We start from the raw sequence: 24,474 nt of genomic DNA, 5'->3' as shown, positions 1-24,474 counted from the left end.
TGTAGGCACTTTGGTGTAGGGTAAGTTGTGGAATCTTGCATATTTTTTGGTGTGTATACACTTTGAATTTATTGTTGTAAATAGGATTTTGGTGAAGGAGAAAAATATTTTTCTCAAGTACATTGGTTGGCGTGTGCTGTAAATCCATGCAAGGGTAGGTACTTCTTAGTTTACATGGTGGTCTTTTGGGTGGGTGGGTGTGTGCTCGTAATTTCCAAGCAATCACTTGTCTTTGAGTTGTGATTTTTTTAGGGTTATTTTGATGCCATGTATGGTGTTGATCTTGTGTCTTGAGAGCTATTGGGAGACATTGTTATAAAGGTGCCCCTTGCTCTTGTTTTTCCAACAATGTTATGGAGGTGGAAGGAAAAGAAGCAATGATCTGCATGAGAGGTTCTATAGAGTTTTAGTGGAAAGAGAGAGGAAGAAGAGTAGAGTGAAAACTATTCTAAAATGTAGGATTAAAAAAGTGATATGAGATACAAAATAACAAAACTGATTAACATGTGGCATCACAATCGTATCATGTCTCAAGTGCAAGAGACCATTTTCGGTGATGGTTAAAAACTAGGCGATGAAATGGCAGGTGATGAATCAGCCACCAAAACCCTTTGTTGAAGCTCCACAACCTTCCCAATTGTCAAATAGGGAGGATCAAACAACCATGCAATAGATTTTTGGTGATCTACCACTGCTAAATCATACCACCTGCAAGCCTATGTCGGATCCCCCATGCCAATTTCTACTCTACAAAGGGAAGGAGGAGTGGTACATGAAACAAGGGCCACTAAAGAAAATATCAAGGACCTCTACTAAATGAGAAAATACCACTTGGAATCTCACAGCCATGTAGCTCAAGCAACTATAGAGACTACGCCTTGAAGGTTTGATCCTCACATCAAACAAAGGGTTTGAAAGGTAATCCAAGGTGACCCCAAATTGGAAGCACAAGAGGCCAAGCGAATTAAAGGAGCGGAGGAGAAAGAAAAGAAAGATGAGGCAGAGAGAAGCACAAAAGAAGCAAGAGGAGTGGGAAAGGTTGGAGGCCGAGAGAGCCCACCTTGAAAATTTATAAGAAAGGGCATAGGCTTAGAAGAAGGTGGAAAAAGACGGATCTTGAACCGCCCAACAAGGTGCACCTGGGAGTTTTGAGGCTTTGAAGTTTCCACAACGTGCTAAAAACTGTGCAAAAAAATAAAAAAGATAAACTGACACCACCTGAAGAGCAATAGGCTTAGGAGGAGTGGAGGACAAAGTACAAAAATGATCCTCCTCAATTGGCTAGTTCCACCACCATTGCCAACAACACAAATAAAAATTGAGATGGAGACCATGAACAATGGCTCTAAGGGAAATAAAAAAATTAGAAGAGCACCAAGCTAGTCATTTCAAAAGAGGCCTTCTCTTGAGTGACATGAGAGGTTATAGAAGAATACAACGATTGAGTATATCACGGATACATTGTGCTACCCTATTGTTGGGGTATAGGCGTCTGTGCCTTGCCCGGCCGCCCAGAGTCTGGGCGCCCACTGACTTGTATACCTTATACATAGCATAAGTGTATAGGGGGCTGCTCACTCTTTTGAGTCTCCCCACCCATATCTGGGTGTCGTGTGTCTCCTTCTCTCTCTCTCACTCTCCGTCTGTGGTGCTCCCCGATCCCCTTCAATTGGTATCAGAGCTATGGTGCCCGCGGAGAGAACGACGGCTTTGAGAGATTCGAGACGATAGCTCGCTCGCTCTCGACGGTGGAGTTTCACGGAGAGCGATTTTAGCTTGAGGAGCATTGTCTTTGGAGCTTAGGAGCTTGGTGTGGTCAAGCTTGGTCGAGGAGGCGGTTGCGGCTTCCTTGGTGAGAGGAGCTTTTGAGCTCAGTGGAGCTCGTTAGAGAAGTGCTCGGCGGAGGAGTGCTTGACATTCGAGTGCTTGGATGCTGTTGTGACAGAGCTCTTGCGTTGGAGCTTGCATTGAGAGGACATTGCATCACGTAGAGTGGAGCAACAGCAGGTTCAAGACTGTGTGCAACTCGTTTTTTGCCATTTTCGGGCTCCAAAACGCAGTTTTTTGAGTAGCTCCGTCATACAGAGTCAGATCTACATGATCCAGAAGTCTAGGTCAGGGTTTTGGCATGCTCCGGACACTATGGTGATGTCTATTTGCTGAAATTATGCTTTTAATTACAGCAGGTACAGCAACAGGTTTATTTGTGCACTTTCGGGTCCCAAAAACACTGTTTTTGGTATATCTCACACACACGGAGTATTTTCTGCAGCAACCAGCAAATTCATAGGTGTACACAGGTTTTTGGATATGCATTTGTCCAGAGAGCCACTCATGCGAGAGTGAGCTATGTTGCCATGGTCTTGGCGGTCTATGTATGCCATATATGGATTTGTGTATTTGTTTGTGGCTGAGATTATTTGAGATTTGGCTCAATTTATAGAAGAAACTCTGTTGGATTTTATCCAGGTTCTCGCCATAGCTTCTACGTATCCGTAGGTTGCTCTTTGACAGCTTAGTGGTTGAGTTTACTCCCACTTTGACAGGTGATTTTCAGTCATCATTTGGTTGGAGTTTGGAGTCACTTGTGTATGCCCTTGTGTGCGGTATTTCGCATTGCGCATAGCGACAGATCTTGCAAGGTTTTGCGAAATGTTGCTATAGTTATCTGGCAGACATTTGGTCATCGATTGAAAGGTATTTTGGCAGCAATCATCACTCACATGTATGTCATTTGAGGTGCCGTTGAGTGGTACTCCGGCAAGAGCGGGTATGCTCATATGTATGACTTTGTGAGGTGATTCCGGTCGAGTTTATTCCCGGATTGGCCATTGTGGCATATATTATTGTCTCTTTGAGGTTTACTGTTGAGATTTTTCTCCAGTTACAAAGGAGACTCTGCCAAAATTTTGTCAGTTATTTATGTGCGATTGAGCCATATTTGCAGACTTTTGTTGATGCGATTCGAGCCAGTTTAGGGCTGATTTGGTTGACATTGCGGGAGCTCTATTTTGGAGTGTGTCTCACAGGTTTTACATTGTGTTTCTGGCCATATTGGTAGACAATTTTCAGGTGTTGTTGGTGAGGTGGTTTTGCTTTCTAGTTTGCTACATTGTGCTCATGGCAGAGACAGGTGATCGATCAGATTGTGACCTCTCACAGATGCGCGTGTTTGATGGGTCAGACTTTGCGGCATGGAGAGATTGTATGCTTGATGCACTGACACAGCGAGGGTTGCATCGACCATTGAGTGGTGATGGAGGTAGACCTTCAAACATGTCTGACGATCAGTGGCAGGAGCTAGAGGAGATGGCACTATCTACACTCTCTTTGCACCTTGCGGAATCTGTATATGCTCTTGTCATGTATGAGACTACTTCGAGAGCACTTTGGCGCAGATTACATGATATGTATGATAGATCCGAGTCATCACGGACTCGTGTGAAACATGTACATTCACGAGCATGCCGACAGGTGACATGTTGGTATTGTGGTCATTCTGGACACGTTAGACGGCGTTGTTTTCGTCGTATGCGACATCGTAGGAGACATGGCAGTCTCAGAGATGTATGTAGTGATGCCATGGACTCAGTTGCTTTGACAGTTGAGGCACATGTAGTGTCGGAGTATACTAGTGACGGGGATGTCACTTTTACCTCGAGCTATGCACGAGATGCTATACATGTGGATAGTGCACTCCCTTCGCAGTGGTTGCTAGACGCAGATGCTATGTTTCATGTCATGCCGCATCGTGCATGGTTTTGTAGCTATTCTAGCGGGATGCTTGGCAGTGTACGTTTGACCGATGGATCGGTGCATGCGATAGCAGGTGCAGGAGATGTGAGACTGTCATTACCGAGTGGTGCATCTTACTTGTTACGCCATGTGCGCTATGTACCAGATTTGACAGTGAGTTTGATCTCGATTGGTCAGCTTAGAGATTGTGGATGTCAGGTTTCGCTACGAGAGCGAGATTTTGTGATGCATTTGGGTTCGCTAGTGATTGTGAGAGGTGCTAGGAGTGGTACAGGTTACCCATTGCATGTGGATCACGGGAGAGACGATGTTGTCTCTGTGATCACACAGCCAGGTAGACAGCGAGAGAGCAGGCGAGTCTCTTTTGCTTGTGGGTTACAGGATGCTTTGCATGGAGTGCATAGTAGTGAGCTCGTTGTGCACACAGTTGGGGCACGACTTGAGCAGTCACACAGAGAGGTGACAGAGTTAGACATGCATGCTTTGCTAGTGACTGAGCAAAGCAGAGAGTCAGTTGTGCAAGATACTTCTATGCAGGATAGACAGGTAGAGCGGTCTTGCTCTAGTGAGTCACGACAGGAGGACGTTGTGCAAGAGTCTATGCATACGGAGTTAGAGCATGAGAGCTCTAGTGAGTCACAGCAGATTGAGTGGTCATGTTTACAGTGGATGATTGCAGAGGAGGCTGAGATGCCAGCGATTATGCAGTCATTCCTTTCTATGCTCGACAGTGAGCATGGGGATATAGTTGTGCAGGATATGTCTTCCAGCAGACACCTAGAGTAGCTGGTTTGCTCTGAGGTTGCACGACAGGTTGATGCGTCTTTTGTGGACAGTCAGGAGATGCATGTGGCTGACATGCCTTGTCAGTCAGAGATGCCTATTGCCAGGGATATATATGTTGATGCATGCTCCGTAGAGCTAGCAGGGCCCGCTAGCATTGCATCGGCATTCGGTGGTCTCATGTATGAGATGCTGATCTTGAGACCGGATATCGCAGCTGTAGTGGGAGCATTTGCAATTGGGGTTGTCAGTCGTTTGTTGACTGATAATGGCATAGTGCACGAGGGAGATATGTAGGTATTGCGTACATACTTGCAGTACGTGTGCGGTACGTCTGGTGGTGTATGGACTTACACAGGAGCAGGACAGCCGGATGCACACAATCACAGCCAGCCAGTGGACATCAGTTGAGAGCGGTTTTCTCTCGCCTTTTGTAGTCTTTAGACTAGGTTCTCTTGCTTAAAGGCACAGTCGCCTTTAAGTGGGAGGTTGTTGGGGTATAGGCGTCTGTGCCTTGCCCGGCCGCCCAGAGTCTGGGCGCCCACTGACTTGTATACCTTATACATAGCATAAGTGTATAGGGGGCTACTCACTCTTTTGAGTCTCCCCACCCATATCTGTGTGTTGTGTGTCTCCTTCTCTCTCTCTCACTCTCCGTCTGTGGTGCTCCCCGATCCCCTTCACCTATTGGCCTTGTAAGATGCCTGATCAAAGGATATTTTGGTGCAACTATTCCAAGATAGAATTTCTTGTATGGTGCATGGAAAAAGGGTGACTTTGAAAAACACCGATTTAACCCTTGTCATCAACTTATGAAATGAGACTTACCTGCATAAGAATTAGCTTATCCCCATGTAACCTCTCTTTTGAGAAATGTAGCCTTTTTATGTAATATCAACAATGAGTCCATTTCTCCCATTTGGTGCAATTGTAAATTTTTTTGTTTAAATTCTTTTTAATTTGTAATTATACATCTCAAGTTGTCTTATTTAAGTACCAACCGTGATCACGCACTCTGGGTGGCTAGGAGTGACCATCGAGAAAAAATTCACCAAAACAAAGCCACGAGAGGCATGTTCCATGAACCACCCACACCCTTCTTTTAGTCCCCCCTCGTGGCCCCATTTCAATGAAATTTTGCCCGATAATCACCCTCAACCACCCGGAGTGTGTAATTATGATATGTAGTTTTTGTGGAAGACGTTATGTCCACACGTTGCTTTAATCAAATTAGTACACACAAAATGAACAAATGAAATATATGCAATAAAAAAAGAAATAAAAATACAATACAAAAGACCAATTTTTTCTCTATTCTTTTAGAAATTACATCGTGGAGTTTTTGTCTACCTACGAATTACATCGGTCGGTATTGGACTAATAGGGGGCACCATGTACAGGGCAACCTTCCACTGATCCACTAGTATACACTTATTTGCATTGATGGTGAGAGAGTCTTCAATAAGGATGACACTCAATGCCTTGCACTTGAGTAGCTCTACATGTCCATGCTTCAAGAACTTTGTGTGATCAACTCGAATAATGGAAGGTCTTAAGTGGCTTAGGTAGTGCCACAAGGAGCTATCCCTACCGACGGGCATGTTGTGAAAAACTCCAGTTTGCATTGAAAACTTATCCAAGTGATATGCAAACAAAAGCTCACAAATATTAAATCCCCCTTTGCAAGAAAGAGAAACATAGAGAGGTATCAATGCTCACATATCTCAGTTTGTAGCATATATGTTTTGAATAAAAATGATTTTTTAAGGTAAAAAATTGGGCATTTCACTTATAAATCTCATCAAATATTGTTTTTGGCAATGAAAGTGTCCGAGAAAGAGAGTGTTTATAGATGCTAGCACAAAAACCCCTTCTAGACCTAAATCACTTTTGTAAATCCAAATTATGTAAAGATAGTGCAGAAGCTTTTCACCTGAGTTGTATTTTCTAGATTCTTGTCTCACTATTGTAATTGTATAATCATATGGAAACTCGAGCTCTAGGTATAAAGGTCAAGTTTTAACAAGAGAAAGAGAGACTTTTGGATAAGCATGTACAAGAAAAGCTACAGTAATACATATATATTTTGTAATCATAATATCTTTCTCTATGGTAATCCAAATTGAGTTCCAACTAGTGCATACTATTTCTTTTCTCTTGCTCTTTCTATTGAGTGCATATGTTTTTAGTATGGTTGAAGTTTGTGTCTATGTTATGCAAGCTTAAATCTATTGTTTGATTGGTATTTTCAAGTGATAATGCTATTGTTTTAAATCTATTTTTTCAATGGCATTTTCAAGTGATAATGCTAATTTTTTGATAGGATTCTTCTTAGGCCTTAGGAGATTATATTAGACCACTTATGCTCATGTTTTGGTGACTTGAAAAATGATGCGTTGTGATTCATATACCTCTAAAATGTAAGGGTCGAGGCCCAACCTATCAGCTATAGTGGAAGCTTTTGAAGCAGGGATTGTCAGTCGTACAATCACTGACACTAGCTTCATGCATTGTGGAGCTTTGCAGACCATACAAAGTTGTTTGTGGGATTTACATGTAGGCTATAGCATGGACATGCATGCTCACCTATCACTAGAACCGATATGGCTGCATGTAGATCGACCGTGAGTGAGCTAGTGGACATAGGTTGAGAGAGTTTCTCACCAGTTTGTATGTACATACTAGTAGTTTAGCTAGTAGCACTCACTTATCTATACATCACCTTAAAGTCAAAATTTGTTGGGGTAAAGGCTTTACACATCTACCCGCATTTGAGCGGCCGACTGTCCACGCATTGTACATCCATCCCTTATTCTTCTTATACCTAAAAAGAATAAGGATCTTCTTTCACTTCTTGGAGGTTTCTCCATCATTAGGAGAAAGTTGGACTCACTTTTGGGCCCTGTAAGAAGTGCCACATCGGCTTAGAGAGAGAAAATGAAAATGTTAACTTGTACATTTTATGTGATACTTTTCTGCGCAACAAAAAGCCAAAATGACATTCTTTGATAGGTAGCCGCCGTCTTTATCATTCTTATCCTTCGTTCTCTTGTCACGAATCCAACTAACCGTATGACTAATGATTTGAAATGCCAACTTACAAGCGTTCCCTCCAGAAACATAAGCCACACGAACTCTATCAACTCTAAACTTGAGAATATGGCTTTCCCTCCCAAAACCAGAGACATTTCTCCGTCTTCTTCTCTATCAACTCTAGGAATGGAGAACGCATCTTTTCCTGATGAAAACACTAATTTGAACTTACAATCCTCGGCCCCTTCATCTTTAACACTTACCCAAAGAAAGAACACACATCATCTTCATGTTGATGTATTGCAAGAGTACGCACCGTTGTAGAAACGTAGGAGGGAGTCTTTCTTATCTCAACGGGAGAAAGAACTTAGAAGGACAAACAAGGAACATCATTTGGATTTGTGGACCGATGGGTCTATTTATCCAAAGGATCCTACGACAAATGCGCCACCTCCCTTTGCTAATATCACTAACCTCTTACATTTCACAGGTGATGGCAAGGATTGGCTATTGGGATACACCGAACATTTGGAAATGAGAGGATTGAATGCGGAAAGGCAAAGAAACTTCCTGGCAATGGAGAACATGCAGCTAAAGAAACTTCCTGGCAATGGAGAACATGCAGCTAAAGAAACTTAATGAAGCATGCTCTCAAAATATTTCATCAAACAAAGAGACAATCCAAGGCCTTGAGAAGAAGATCACAAGTTTGTGAGAGAAAGACACCGTGCTTGGTAGTCGAAAAAGAAAACGAGATCTGTGCAACCTTGAGAACATGAAGGTTGGTAGTGGTGGCCTGAAAAAACGAATACGAGCTTTAAGGTAACTCGAAGTTTGTTTCTTCAATGTGCTTCATTAAGAAGTGGATACACTTACTTTCGTATACATGATCATAACGCATTGTGATTTTTTGGCAGGTCTTTACTGCATCCAAACTCGAACGGTGCAGGCTTCAATGCCGGAGTGTATTACAGCCGTCTAGTTCCAAAAGAAGTAGTTGAAGAGATGATAACTCAAAAAAAATTTCGTAAGTTGAAAGGGAGGCTACTTACCTCCTTCATGAACGAGAATCAGCTGGAACCAATGGAAGTGCAAGCAATACTTAATGAGAGTGGCATCTCGCAGATGGGATACAGAGCACTCTTCAAAGCATTAGCTAAAAAATCTCAAAATAAACTATAGAGAGGATCATTGTTGCCAAAGCCATCACATGTAAAGGCTGCTCGCCGGCACGTAAACGATGAGGTGTTTGACAAACTTGGGTCACCATTCCATATTGAAGCAACTTTCTTAGGCAAGGGCGGTAGAGAGGTATAGTTTAACGAGCACAACAACCTCTTCGTTGATCTTGAAGCATTGCAAAGGTATGCAGTTCACTTCTTTGACATCAATCGAGACGAGTGCGGTGGGGTTCTCAAGTTTGTTTTGAAGCTCGACGAGTGCGAGGTCCTGAAGAACAAGAAGTTGGAGAGAGTCACCATTACCCTCATGAACAGAGCTCTGGATCCATCAATAACGAAAGAGGATCCACGATAATTCAGCGTGCAATCAGAAAACAACATTCTATCTCTAGGATCATTTCAGGTATACTTCGTTCAATCTCTGATAACAAAAATATTGATTATTTGGTTGTTGATTTTGTGTTTTCATTTTTCACTGCAGGTTGATAAGGAAAATTTTAAAATCCTCGATTGGGTTTTTAGTCAAACCCAAATTCCTTCTATCATCAGTGAACAAAGAAACGGAGCCGTTCTTTCAGTGGAAGAATTTGGCGACTACACAGTGGAATGGCACATGGCAGGTGACTTAAAGACTCTTAAGTGTATGTACAACATAACACATGGAGCAGCTGTGGAAAATCCATGCTTATATTGCATGGCTGATGCACAATCACTTGAGAGTGTGCAATGGATTAAAGCTCCCAACAGACATCTTCAAGATAAAACTTTTAAACCATTGCTTGATATTCCTCTGAGTAGAGTTCACATCTGTACACTTCATGCACTCTGTCGAATAATTGAAAAGGTGGTTCATTTGTACATATGTTTTGCATGGACATTAAAGCCAGAGAGTGAGTCGAAAAGAGTGATCAAAGCATTAGAGGGAGTGCTCTCAGAAATTGGTTTGCATGGAGGCAATGCCGAAATCGAAGAGGACCCTAAGATGTCTCAAAGTAGGTACAAGGTACCGAGGAAAGCATTGATAGGCGGAGTGAAGGCAAGAAGGTTTCTTGGGTTTAGCCTCAAAGATTCAGATAGAGAAGAAAGGAGAATCCTGTTCAACAAATGGAAACATTTACATAAAGTGTTTAAAGACAATTCTGGTGGTGGGGCAATCCAGAATCACAAGGCGAACGTGTGAAAATCACTAGATAAAATTTTCCACTACCTTGAGCAACATTCTTGGGACCAAACTAAGCTCACGTCATTTCAAGCAGCCTTGCTGGATTGGAAAAAGGCTTACCTTACAGGGTGGGGTGGGCAACATATCACACATTACATGGTAGGTTGGCATTCTATGTATACAAAACAAAATTTTAAATTTTACTCAACTGACCATTTTGTTTTATTTCAATGCAGCACATACTATTCAACCATGGTCCATATTTTGCCAAGACATATGGCTCACTATCAATATGGTCCACACAAGGCATGGAAAAAACCCACTACATGGCAAGAACAGGTTATTTTAAGCACACTCGACATGGGGGAGGAAAAGAAAAGGCCAATAGCCTATTAGAGTTACACCAATTCATAGAGCAAGGCAGAAGGAACTTCTTAAGAGTTCAGAAATTACACGGTCTTTACAACACATCCGCAAAGAGAAGAAACAGATGGCTTGGGGAGCTTCAAATGCGGCGGAGCGCCATGCGAGGTGGCGCCGGTCACGAGTCAGGAGCGGGAGAAGATGGACCTGAGCCCGTCGTTTTTATCCTCTTTGATGCACCTCCTTCCTCCTCACTTTGTACCTCTTTGATGTGCAAGCTCTGTAGACGAGCTCGTCCTCTATTGATGGCAGCATCCCTACGGGCATCATGCGTCTTCTTTCCCTTAGAAACAACCGCTTATTGTATGGATCTAAGCTTTCCGGGTCTTCAACCCTTGCAGCCAGAGTCTGAGCTGTGTAGGACATGAAATAGGGGGCTCTGAGTGCCTGGCACCCATACCCAATGCCAAATACATGTAGAGCAAACTGTTTTTCAATTAGAATTACTCTTTCTACGTTTAGTGGGAGGGGGTGCCCACCACACAATCTTGTAATAGCTTTCATTGCAAACAGAGGAAACTTTGCATTGTCATCGGAATATTCCTTGTGGTATATTATGATCTACATAATAATTGCAATGAATTTATGGGCCGTAAGTGAGATGAGTACAATTGTCAAGTACTTGAATTGTTTCTACAAACCTTTTTGTGGTTGAAACGCCCGATGTAGTGAGACAACGCTGCATCCTTGCCTTGGACTCCAGTGACAAGCCCTTGGCGTGAGCCTCCCGCTCTTCTAAGGAAACTATCATCATACACTAGCACCTGGCAGCAAAAAAAAATGTTCATGATATTTTATCACTCGGCCATCTCTAATACCATCTGAATGATCGACAAAAATTACCATCTGATTCTCGTCCATTTCCAGCATCGACCTCCCCCACAAGTGAATAGACTAACTATTCATTACATGATCTTCGGGTGCCACGTGTCTACCCATGTTTTCCAAGCCGAGTTGTTTTGTTGTCAATTCAAACTGCTCATCTGTTGGCAAATTTGCCTCTCCGGACTTCGCCTCATTGAACGTATCTTTAATCAGTTGCGACCCTGAAGTGAACTGTGAGTCGCGGACAGCTGTGTCAGCAATAAGATATTGGTCCACTCCATCATCGTCCACAAACCCCATGTCTGCCTCACAAAAATTTGCAAATGCTGCTAGGCAGTAGTCCTCCCGTATATTGAGCTCATGCATGATATCTGTGAGCAGAATATAGTGGGTGTCGCTTGCCATACCAAAGCTGGGGGCACAATTGAGAGGCAAAGTCGCTTCCATACTTGGGCTTTCTTGCCTGTACCCCATTGCTACATCCGCAAGAGAAACAAGAGTTAAGCCCACATCAAATGTTTCCTTTAGTACCTCTTCCCGCTCTTCTTGTGGATTTAATTGCACCTCCACATCCTCTACCTCTTCCTCCGGCGCCAATGGACAACTGCCGAAAGTTGTTGACTGTGAAGTCTCTGACTCGCCATCCGTCTGCAAGTATAAGTAACAGACAAACCCATGGTAGAATTCCAATAATCGACATTTTTTTAAGTGCTTCATACACTTGTCTTGTACAAGCAGTGCATTGGAGGGACACTTTTCAAGACAGCGATTCAGTCTCCTTGAAGCACTCTTGTCAGGGTCAAGGTCGGCAGGGGTGCACATATCTCATGCCATCAATAGTCATGGAATTTTCACAAGTGACTGCCTCATACTGTTGCAAATGGTTTTGTAGGTACTCAAAGGAGCAATCTATAATCCTCTGTATAGAAAACTCTGCATTGAACATGCCTGATAGTTCTGGTGCACGGTGATGAGCACGGGCGTTATATAAGAATGTGAATAGTTTTTCTTCACATGTATCCTCGCTCACGTCTGTCTCCAGGACTATGATCCCCATGACTGAAAGAAAAAGCAAGCCAAAACTATTTGGTGTCATAACAAAGCGAATGTTGGGCCTTGAGTACCCCTCAATGTCCTATTTTGCTTGGTTCGGCCCCGTGCGCTCATGTCATAAGAGGTGACGTTAGTTGAGTCAGAACCAAGCGAGTAGGGTCCCCAAGAATTTTCGAAGGACCCTCTTTGCTTGGTTCTGTCCCGTGTGCTAAAGTCATAAGAGTTGACGTTAGTTGAGTCAGAACCAAGCGAGTAGGCCCCCCAAGAATTTTTGAAAAAATCTATTCGCTTGGTTATGTCCCGTGCGCTAATGTCATAAGTGGTGATGTTAGTTGAGTCAGTACCAAGCGAGTAGGGCCCCCAAGAATCTTCGAAGGACCCTATTTGCTTGGTTCTGTCTTGTGGCATTCGGAACAGGTGGATAAGAACATAGCATATTATGTTATCAGTGATAGATTTATAGGCCTACTCACTCACTGTGCCCAAACTCAGGCACGATCACATAAGGAGTAATTATTCCAACCATGAATGCGATACGGTCACCACATAGGGAGTAATTATTCCAACCATGAATGCGATACGGTCACATAATGAGTAAATATGCATGCGTTTTTACCCTAACGCAGTGGCTTCGGTGCGCACACAGTTAACAACACACAGGAAGGGGAGAGGCAGGGAGAAAGAACCTGTCTCTACAATATCAAATGGCGCCGAGTTGGATGGTGATGTCGCAGGCCACCGACAGCAAGAACTAGTAGGGGGGCGATGGCGATGGCGACGCGGCAGCAAAGGACTCGACCCAGTGGAGGTCACTCAACGCAGGATCACGAGAGCTGGGCAAGGGGAAGAGCGCAAAAAATGCAAAGGCGATGCCGAATGCAAGGGCGATTGGCGTCTGACTCTAAACGTAGGATCATGAGAACTGGCCAAGGGGAAGGGCGTAGAAAAGACAAAGGCGATGGCGAATGCAAGGGCGATTGGTGTCTGACTCTAAACGCAGGATCACGAGAGCTGGCCAAGGGGAAGGGCGTCGAAAAGGCAAAGGCACGAGAGTTGGCCAGGCAGAAGGTGCGAGATGGAGATGGAGATGGCGACTGCAAGGGCGATTGGCGTTTGTCTGACCCTTAACGGTCACTCAAAAAGGCACGTGGGCTACGCTCTCAAGGACAACCAGTATTAAATGGTCTCAGATTCCCATGCAGTACGATTTACCAACCGCAATCTCGCGCATAAGTGAAGTTATCACCCTCCCCGAGGTAAGCATTCTAAGTTGAGGCATTACCCCCGCCAAACATCTCAAGTTTCAACTATTCTGTCTCTTTTTGCGTCCTCTACTACACATCATTCTAATTAACTCTACCCCCATCGACGCTACGCGGTAAGCAAACTCCATCACCTCTTACTCTCGCGCATCCTCCTTCTCTTACTCTTGTTCTGCAGTGCTTCAGTGACGCAGAACTCTACACACAGTGAAGAGGTATGCTACTTACTACCCTTCTGTGCACTTGTATTTTGTGAAGTTGGTCAGTACAAGGCGAATAAGGTAAGGTCACTTATTCCGAAGGGCCCTATTCGCTTGGTACTGACCAAAAGAAAAGTTAAGTGATGTTTGCTAGTACAGAGGTCAATACTAAGCAAATAAGGGGAAGGTAACCCCTGCTTGTTGCGGATTTAGGGTTTTCTTTTTCCAAATACGCCTTTTGATTTTGGTCCCGTGCGCTTTAATTTTGTGTAGTTGGTCAATACCAAGCGAATAAGGTAAGGTCACCAAGTCCGAAGGGTCCTATTCGCTTGGTATTGACCAAAAGAAAAGTTAAGTGATGTCTGCTAGTACAGAGGTCAATACTGAGCAAATAAGGGGAAGGAAACCCCTGCTTGTTGCGGATTTAGGGCTTTCTTTTGCCAAATACGCGTTTTGATTTCGGTCCAGTGCGCTTGTGTTTTATTGGCAAAACTACTCCCCTGTTCATACTCACGAGCACGACACAGACAACATACTTATCATCCGATGACACGACTAACCCGTAGGTGCACGTAGGTAATCTCGTTAGCTTGTCAGGCTGAGACCAATCTACACATACGCACTTTTATGATGCATCAATCACTAACCCTGGTAGATTGCAACCCACTCTATCCCTTAACGCTCACAACACAGTTCACACGTCCAATGAACTCGGAATCGCATCAAACTTACTAGGCACCATCCTCTCACTAGGACATATTTACCTATAAGTCTAATCTCACCAGATTTGAACCCTAGCTATCTCGAATGCTGTCGCGATAGACCAACAGGTCATAATCCAAAAGTGGGCGAAACTTAAGTTCATCAGTATCTATGTGTAGCTAATCTCTTCCTCATTCCATGAAGCACTTGATTATTGAAAACAGACACCGTTTGTGCTACTTACAAGCAAAACAAGCTCGAGGCAGAATCGATCGCGATCAACTCGAAACGGCAAATGAGTGGCATGGGCGCGTAGCTCTCGGAGAGACTACTGCGATGGTGTGGTCGCGTCGTGAATCCAGTGAGGGAGAAGCGCGTAGCGAAGAGGATAAGACACACTCACTCTCTCTCTCTCTCTCAGACTCCTATGACACAGGATTAATTCAAATGTTATTCAAAAAATGGTTCTAAGGTGACTTTTATACTTTAGTCACCTTAGCTCAAAAATGTACATGGGGTTCTCTTGCTCATGATTACAAAGTGGGAATAAATCTGAGTCTTGACTAACTGACTAATATTTACATAATCCAGACGAATGGATTAAAATGATAAGACGTCTTTGACATAAAAAATGGAATTTGATATGCTTTACAAGATGGGCTCATTAGAACAGTTGGACCAATGGGCTCTGACACTCCCCCCTTCCTAATTCATGACGACATGATCGTCTTTGTCTTCATTGTCGTTGTCGTCGTTCTTTGTTGATTTGATGTAGAAACGCATCATAGCACATAGACTCACTTGCCATTAATGGGCCAAATTTTTTTGACTTGTACATGAAGAAGCCCGTGTAAAATGCTTCTTCAAAGGTTTGGAGATGGTAGCTCGGTAGAAACATCAGCTGTTTGAAATAGGCATACAATACTGGCTTTGTCGGTGGCCCACTTAGATCGTATGACAACTCTGAAATGCTTCTTTCAGTATTCATATACTCCGATGTCCAGCTTTCTGAGAAGACTGTGAGACAGGCCAAAAATGTTTGAGCTATCTTACATAGCATCTTGCAGGAGAGGTCAGGACAGCCTCCGAATTCTGCTATGGCGCCCTGCAGGGTTTTCACCATGTAAGAACCGGATATTCTCTCTCCCTCTGCTGGCCCTGGCATTACTGGATAATTCAGCCATGTCGGATTTCTGCTCTGTAGTGCTTTATGTTGGCTGTATGTGTATGTTCGGGGAGTTGGGCAAAACGTTCTGTCATTCCTCAGCTCAGGCGGTGCGTTGACTAAGTGGATCAGGTTATTAGGATGATCCAATAGCCATTGACGCCTCCACTTTGGCTGGCTGTCCACTATTCTGTTTTGTTGTTCCCTATCTTGTACTTGTCCTTCAAATACTGGCACTTGTTCTTCTTTTTCAAGTTGCCGTTGATGTGTTAGAGTCTCATACTTCAGCAGAGCATAGGGTAACATAGGTGCATTCCATTCCTGCCGTAGCTTTGCTGCTGTTTTGCCCGCTCTGGAAAGCCCTTGTAGCAACTCCTTTTCGAGTTGCATAGCCTTGTACCATATCATTTCTCTTTGTTTTTCCATCTGCTCGGCCAGCCTCTACTCTTCCAATTTTGTGGCTGAATCTTCTTCTGTCTCTTGGTCTTTGGAGCCGGTTTGATCAGTCTGCGTATGTGCCTCCTCTTCATCTGAATCTTCTTCGTACTCATCTTGACCCCCATAAACTTTGGCAAGTCCAGCCAAATTCGTTGTTACTGGCTCCATGTGCACTCGTACCTGTCCTTGGTGCTGCCCTGCACTTTGTAGACTTGCGATTTGTGCGGCCATTGTTTTGCTATTGATTTGTAGAGCTTGAAATTCCATGTCTTTTTTAGTGGCCGACTCCTCTAACTGTTTTATCCTGATGTGCAGGTTTTCATTTTCTTCCCTGAGTGATTTGGAAACAATGATTTCCATTTCACTGTCAGGAGCTGGTCCTTGTTGTTGTTCACTTTGCAAGTCTGAGATTTGTCTTTGTAGTTCACCTTCTGCTCTAAGCACACTTTCAGCAATCATTAAACGCTGTTTTCTTTCCAACTCCAGCTCCCTCTTCAATGCAACCACTTCTTCTTCTGGGTGGACTACCGGTGTTGTTGGTAGCGAAGTTTTTTGCTTCTTAGCACGTTCGATTTCTCTTGCTTGGATATCTGTTACTGCTCTCAAAACTTTGACTTCAATTTGTAAGTCATCGATGACGACTTGCAAACTCTTGATTGTCTCCCGCGCATCTTGCTTTTCCTTTTCCAACTTCTGGATGTGTTCATCTCTGTCACTGACATCTTCAACGAACATGTTTATTGTATCTTCACATATGGAATTGAAGTCTTCCGACTCTTGTAAATTGTCCTTGAGAAGATTTATTGTGCCTTGGAGTCCCAATATTTCAGCATCTCTGATGCTGATCAGCTTTAAAGTGTCCTCCCTTTGCTCTTGCAGTCTCAGAACTTCCTCATCACTTTTTTGTAGCTTCATTTTGTTGGACCGGTTCTGATCAGCTAACCATTGACTGTGTAGTCTTCTTCGGTTTAGTATTGTCTCCATTGATAGAAAATATTCATCTATAGTAGCTTCCAGCTCAATTTCTTGAGAGGAGGAAGCTTTATCTTTAGACTGATCCACCACCTTTTGCTTGCCTTTATCACTTTGTGATATTGCTCCAGTGTTTGGGTGTCTATCTGTTTCTTCTTCTTCCTCTTTCTCTTCTTCTTGTTCACTGGGCGGTGTGTGAACTCTGTCATCACGATGTGAGCTTTCTGAATGCGAAGTAGATTCAACAGATGGGCTAGATTTCCTTTCACTTGTATCTGGCCCTGAAGATGGCGGCGGTGTTTCCTGATCATGTGAAGTTGGCCTCAGTTGATCTCTCAAAGTTTGGAGATCCTCCTCTTCTAGTAGCAAATCTGGTTCATCCCTTGCATTTGTTTCTTGGATGTATTTCTCGAACCAGTTCAGCTCAAAAGCTGGGTTGTTTCTATTCTTTGTTCTCAGTTTGAAAGTGCTACTAGAAGGTTTCCAATTGGCGCCTACATCGCCTCGTAGAGATCTTTCTAGAGCAAACCCTTCTAGCATCCTTTCCATCTTTGCTATCTTCTGCAACCTGGTGTTGTTTTCCATTTCCGCTTTCCGCTTCTTTAGTCGGGCATCTTCTTCTTCAGTTCTTTTTTCTTCTTCCATCTTTTCTTGTGTACTTCTAGTCACTCTTTCCAGCTTGCGTCCTCCAATGGTATTAATAGATGCCGGTACTTTGTTTTGTGATCTGTCTTCGATATTTTCCCTTAATACCAGCCAGTCGTTCTGATGAGGGGCAGGTGGCAACTGATCTGTCGCGCCTATGGCATGGTATATTACTCTTGTTAGGACTTCTCCTCCTGCAATGTAATTGGGTCTGCCTTGCCTTAGCTTTGCCATTTCTTCAAACAGATATGACGCGTGATCTATGTAGAACTGACGGGTCATTCCCATGGCCCATGTCAATGTGGTTGAGATGCTCCCGTGCGGTGTAGTGTATCTTGGCGGCCTTTTGCTGTAGCTCAACAAACACTGACTGTAGATCTGTGTCAGTTCTCTTACTTCCGGGTTTGCTATGAGTTCGAAAGAAGGTAGTTTGGACTTTTGCAAGTAAACTGTGAGGTTTTTCCTTCTTTCTCTCATGTTTGCTCCTTGATCTGACAATTTCAATGCCTCTTTGATGATCTCTTTGGTGATCTGGATCTCCATCACTTCGTTATCCATGCCTGCCACTCTGCAAGTTCCATCTTCTTGGATAGTCTCTATTAGATGTTGTACCCTCTTGAAATCTATCCCTACTGGTGGTAGTGATACGAAGTTCCACAAGCCAACTTTTTTGAGCCATGACCTTTGCGGTGATCTTTTCAAGTAATTCTCTGCCTCCTTGGGAATCATCACTGTATCCACTAAGTTTCTTTTGTCATCGAACCTTGATATATCTGAAAGGCAACTGCCTGTTGCACATCTGCAGGTATCCAGGTGGCTGCTGGCTTTAAAGAATTTGGTAGAAGTGCATAGGGTACTGCACCTTCCGTTGCCAGGTTCTTGCCTTTTCTTTTTCTCGGAGAAGCCTCCATAGATCCTGTCATCACAATTATCAATTAATGCACAAACAAAGTACTACTCTGCTAAATTGATTACCACTTAATCATGCATCTAGATGAGCCTTCTTAATCCCAAGATTAGTTAAGGTAAAATGTTAGCAGATAGACAAGCTCTTCCATTGTGTGACTTTGGCGGCTTCAAATTGATGTTGTTGCTGAAGGAGAACAAGTCCAAATGCCTTGAAATTTTGTGTGGTGTATGCTCTCATGGCATGTAAGGTCATTCCATAAGCCAAAGCTCAATATTTGTCCATTTGCTCCTTTTTCTCAGTCTATCGTGATAGACTGGCACGTTTTTGATCTGGGTCCTTTTTTGCAGTCGTAAATCCACCAATTGGTTTCCCATACCTTGCACATGATCTGACCCCATTTCTAGCTCAAATGAATGTCAAGTGACCCCCTTTTGGATCAACTCCCAATTTTCCAGATTCCCTTCAGAGAGATGTTGGTCTATCTCCTTCATTTTGTGTTGTTTTGGGCTCAAACTTAATGGGTGGTTATCTTGCATCATGTTGAAGACAACTGCTAATTCAAATTTTTTATAAGATGGTCCAGTATCCCTCTGCTTGGTCTATTGCGATAGACTAGGAATTAGTGCCAGTTTGTCATTTTTTGGCTTTGTGACCATCTGTCTGCCTTCTCCCAGTTGATGCAAGGCTTCTTGACCCCTCACATGTAAAGTTTACCTGTCTGCCCTTGAGATGTCATGTTCTGACTCTGAGTTGTCTGCATGTCTTTCTCAGCTTGCCATGTGAGTCTCTCTTGGCACCAAATTTGGTGTACTGCCTTCATTTGCTTCCCCAAGTCTAGCTTGTAAAAAATTGAAAAGTCTTTCCCCCCAAAAATTGTTGTAGCAAGTCTATCGCGATAGACTGAGCTTTTTGGCCAAAATGGATTTTTCTGGCACTTTGACTTGATATTGTGGTTAACATTCCTTGTTAGCACCCCTCATGAAGCCAAAGTCAAAGTTTCCCTTGTCTTAGTGCAAGTTCAAGTCTATCGCGATAGACTGGGCACTTTGTCATTTTTTCCAATTTTTTGATGTTAGTTGACATTCATGGTGTTAATAGGCCCTTCTAGACACACATATCAAGTTTTAATCAATTTAGCAAAATGTACTCCCTGTTTGCAGCACTTAGCTGGTCTTGAAGTCGAAGTAGATCACTTAGGTGATGGTCGCGGTTCCTTTTGGTCTTTGTAAGATTCCGACTGTCTTTTACTTCCTTTTGACCTTCCATCCAAGCAGTCAGTTGTTGTTTTGGTGTTTGAAACACCAAGAACAACCATTTGGATGTCTTTCTGGCCTATTGCCGGCATTTTCCCTAGTGAAAGAACTTTTTTATTTTTGAGTGGACACATTCCATCCCGTAGTTGACCTCCTTTGGATGTTCCTTGTTGAATTTGGTGTAATTTTGTCACTTGGTCGGCCCGTTAGAGTATCGTGACGCTTTGTGCGGTTTTCGTCAGATAGGGACTTTAGGCTCCGTTTTGACGAACTTTTTCATAGTCTAACCCTTCAGTCGGTTTGTCGAGGTCATTGGCTTGCTGTCTATGAATTTTGGCTCATTTCCGATCACCTTGGTTTTGTCGCCCTTTTGCAGGTCCTGCTAAATTAGGGTTTTTTGAGAGGCTTTCTTTACGCTTTCCGAGGTCATAGGCTCGATCCCTAAGCTATAGGCATTGTGCCTTTCACTTTTGGTCCCATTTGGTGGCCTCTAGGTCTCCCTAACAACCATTCTACCGTATGTGTGCACAGGTTGTGATTGTGATGCCGGCGAGGTTTTGCGACTAACTGAAGTAAACAACACTTAGAGTCAGTGTTGACGAGCATACCTCTCATATCTGATGTCGATCTGGCGACCGTGCGCGATGGATGAGCTCCTGGAAGTCTCAACTGCTGTAGGGAGCTCTCTCTCTCTCTCTCACTATGGAAAATGACTCAAATGAGGGATTTCTAGCCTAGCCTCTCTATATGTAATCGAGACTCCGACACCAAATTTTCCCATCTTTTACCTGTGGCCATAACTTTTTGCGAGATGCGGTTTAGGCTCGCAAATTTCCTGATTTGGACTTCGGTTGCTCCAGTTTTACCAGTTTTGTAGATTTCCCCTGTTGGAGGTCCCTTCATGACGGTGGTCATTTTGCTATGTCACCTTTGCAGTGCTGATTTTTTCTGTGTCTTCTTTACCTTGCTTTGATCAGGCGTCTCTTCTTTTGTGTTTCCATCCGAATTACGGATTTTTTTCTATAATTTTTGCTAGAAATGGCTAAAATAAAGCAAATAAATCTCAAAATAACCCGAAAATAGCAATTCTAACCTAAAAAAATACCAATGAGAAACAAAACACTTTGTAGCTCACTTTTCTCTCATCTATGTACAATCTCGCTCATTATCGTCAACCTTGGCCTATTTTTTGCTGTTTTTAGACAGTTTTTGGCCAGATTTGACTCTCTTTATAGTCTATACACATCCCTAGGGGCTCGTGAATGATGATTTGGTCCCCAATTCTGATTAATTATGAGGGCATATTCTTTTTCCCAAAATCACACACTAAAACGCAAAAATGGTTGAAAAATTGCTCACAAACATTGCCCTCTAATATATGACATGATGAGTGTGCATTTGGAATGCCTCCCCCCCTCCTAATTGGAGTCCTCCCAGACGACAGGGTATCATCAAGGGTATGTGTTGTGCATGGGTTTGAACTCGTGCTAATGCAGGCCTTGTAATGTAGCCCTATATGCATGTACAAAGAATTTATGCAGTGCAAAAGGAAGGTATAAGCGATTCGCTTATTGGCATTTGTGGTTGAGGTTTCCTGTGGTAGCTTGAGTTGGCTAACAGATTTTCTTTGCAAGTAGTAGTTGTAACTCCGCCGCCCTTTGTTTGATTGTTTTCCACTGGTTTTGAATTGGCATATGTGGTTTCTTTGAAGTCAATATTTTCGTATCTGGTGGAACATTCTCTCTTTCTGCTTTGATGACTTGGGTCTTAAACATCCTTGTAGTTTTTGTTGTTGATTCTGTTTGTTTTCTCGTGCTATTTGTATGATGTTGCTTGACCTTGACAGTTGTAGATAGTTGCACGATTGTCATCTTTGTCCGCCCTTCTTGTGTTGTTGGCTCGTTTTGAATTGGCACTTTTGGCCTCCATACCAATATAGTCCGTTGTGTATTTGACAAATTGACTATGTTTCTTTGAAGTTTTGCTGGCTTTCGGTGTTTTGTCTGTTCTTCAAACTCCTTTTTTATAGGAATTAGGCGGTCGCGCCTTATCCACACTTTGTATTGCCGTTTTTGATGTAATTGTGCTTCGGTCAGCTCTGTACGCCGTACCCAAACTTGCCCGGTTCCCTGCATGGTTGCTGATTTTTGATAAGACGTTGCTGGACTTGTAAACTTTGTTTGTTGTTGAGTAGATTTTTGTATTGACTTTTTTTTCCTCCTTGACATGAATTGGTTATATGATAAGAAGGGTTCTGAAAAGTTTTCCTTTCTGAAAAGTGCCTCATTCGTATCCAAATCAATGAATACCCTGTTAGCTTTCATCCATCACACTGCTAAGATACACGGAGTTGCTGACCTACTTGGTGGTAGTACATGGAATTTTGTAGTGTACGGGTGTGCCTGCACTGTGATTGGTTTTATAATAGACCACATCGTGGTCACCTCATCACCCGACGCTACTTTCAACCTGTGTGTCTCTGGAATCGTCTTCATTGGTCCAAGTTTCTGAAAGAGCTCAAAGCTGATGACACTCATTTTTGCTCCACTGTCAAGCAATGCAATGATTTCAACTTGTTTTGTGCCTGCATAAGCTTTTATGTAAGGACTGCACCATGTATCTTCCGAGTCGTTGATGATGCTATCATCCTGAGCCCTAAGGTCTATCATGGTCGTTTCTAATTCGTCGCTTTGTATATCCGCTTCGATTGTTTGGGATGTTGAAAGGGGATATTCATCAGTCATCATTGGGGTGACCATGTTTATTGTCCTGAGAAAGTGCTTTCATTTAACAATCCGTTCTTTTGCTTCTTGTTGTGCCTGGTCTTGAATTCGTTGTTGTTCCTGTCTATAGGTTTCAGTTGAAACAACATTTCCGGTGTTAAAGGGAGATGATATTTTTTTTAAACGACACCCACTAATCCATTTCGGCATTTCTTTTCCATCTAGTGTCGACAATTTTACTGCTCCGCTAGACGATATGTCTTGGATCACATATGGCCCCATTCCCATTTTCTTTAGCTTTTTGGCATGCTGTTTAAGGGTGTATACTAAGACATAGTTGCCCGTTTTAAAGTCCTTGTTCTTGACATGTTTGTCAAAAAACTCTTTCTATTGTCTTTTTTTTGCATAGATGGCCGCTACAGCCTTGAGTCGTAACTCATCTAATTTTTCAAGGTCCTCTAACCGTTCTGAAAGTTCATGCCCCGTCCAGTCCAATTGTTTGGCTACCCTTAGTGTGGGGATCAAAAAGTCAATAGGCAATATTGCATTTAACCCATATACCATATTAAATGGTGTAGCATTAAGTGTTGTTTTATATGCAACTCGATAAGCCCACAATGCCGAATAGAGCATCCGATCCCAATCTGTTCTTGTTTCACTAACCAGTTTCGTAAGAACCGTGCACAATATTTTGTTGGTCACTTCCACTTGGCCATTGGCTTGTGGATGATAGGGTGCAGATTTGCGTTGAATTACCATAAACTCATTTAAGAGATGTTGGATAACTTCATTTACAAAGTGTGTCCCTCTATCACTCACCAGCTCGATTGGAAGGCCATAACGTGTAAACACATATTCATATAAGAATTGTGTCGTGGTTCTAGCGTTTGCTTTCGTTGTGGCTTTTGCTTCCACCCATTTGGTCATGTAGTCCGTGGCCACTATGATATATTGTGCTTGTGAACGATACGCTGGTGGAGTGATAGGACCAATGAAGTCCAATCCCCATTTAGCGAATGCTCGAGCACTCATCATTGGTCTTAAAGGCATTTTGTCTCTTTTAACTGGTACCTTAGTTCGTTGACATTCATCACACCTTTTCACGAATTCTACTGCATCTTGAATCATGGTCGGCCACCATATACCTGCAACCATAATGATTTTTACGGTTCTCTCTGCTGAAAAATGACCACCTGCTATGCCTGCATGAGCCTCTTCCAATAATGGAAAGTAGTAATTTTCATGAGGAACTAACCTCAGCTGGTCATCAATTCCTCTTTTGTACAATTGGTCACTAATGAGGGTATACCTATTCGCCTCGATTTGTAAAGCCTTTTGTCTGGCTTTAGACCAATCTCCTGGAAGCTCCTTATTAGTCAAATAATCCACAATAGCATGACTCCATGAGGGTGCTACTGTCACTTGGTATAATGTGGCATAATCCACAGTGGTATTGGATGTGCAAAAGTCGCATTTCTTGATGTAATTTTCTACATCACCTGCCATTCCTGGCCAATACACTCCAAGTCTTCTTAATTGTGCATACATTATTTGATTTCCTCTATGGAATCCCCCTGTTTGTGTGTGGGACTTCTCTAGATAGGTTTCCTACTCCTCTGGGCCTATACACAACCTTAGAATCCCATCGTTTCCATGATGGTACATTCTTCCCGCAAGCATTGTGTAATTTCGTGCTTGTCTAATGTCTTCCACCGTGTGTTTGTCGTTAAGATTCATTCCATATGTCAGCAACGGAATAATTTGCTCTGACCATTTCGGTACCATCTCTATATTAAACAGGTATGCGTCTGGGAGATCATCATCTACCCTAGTAGCTTTTTCACCATGTAGTAATCGAGAAAGGTGGTCTGCTCTTTGATGAGATTTTCCTTTCTTAACCACTACCGTAAAATCAAACTCCAGCAACACAATGAACCATCTTACAATTCGTCCCGTGCTGCAAGGTTTGTTTACTAAGTACAGAGTGC

The sequence above is a fragment of the Adiantum capillus-veneris genome, chromosome 13, assembly GCF_014529385.1.
Source record: "Adiantum capillus-veneris isolate H3 chromosome 13, ASM1452938v2, whole genome shotgun sequence".
Classification (NCBI taxonomy): Eukaryota; Viridiplantae; Streptophyta; class Polypodiopsida; order Polypodiales; family Pteridaceae; genus Adiantum; species Adiantum capillus-veneris.
Note: the sequence above shows the minus strand (reverse complement) of the source record.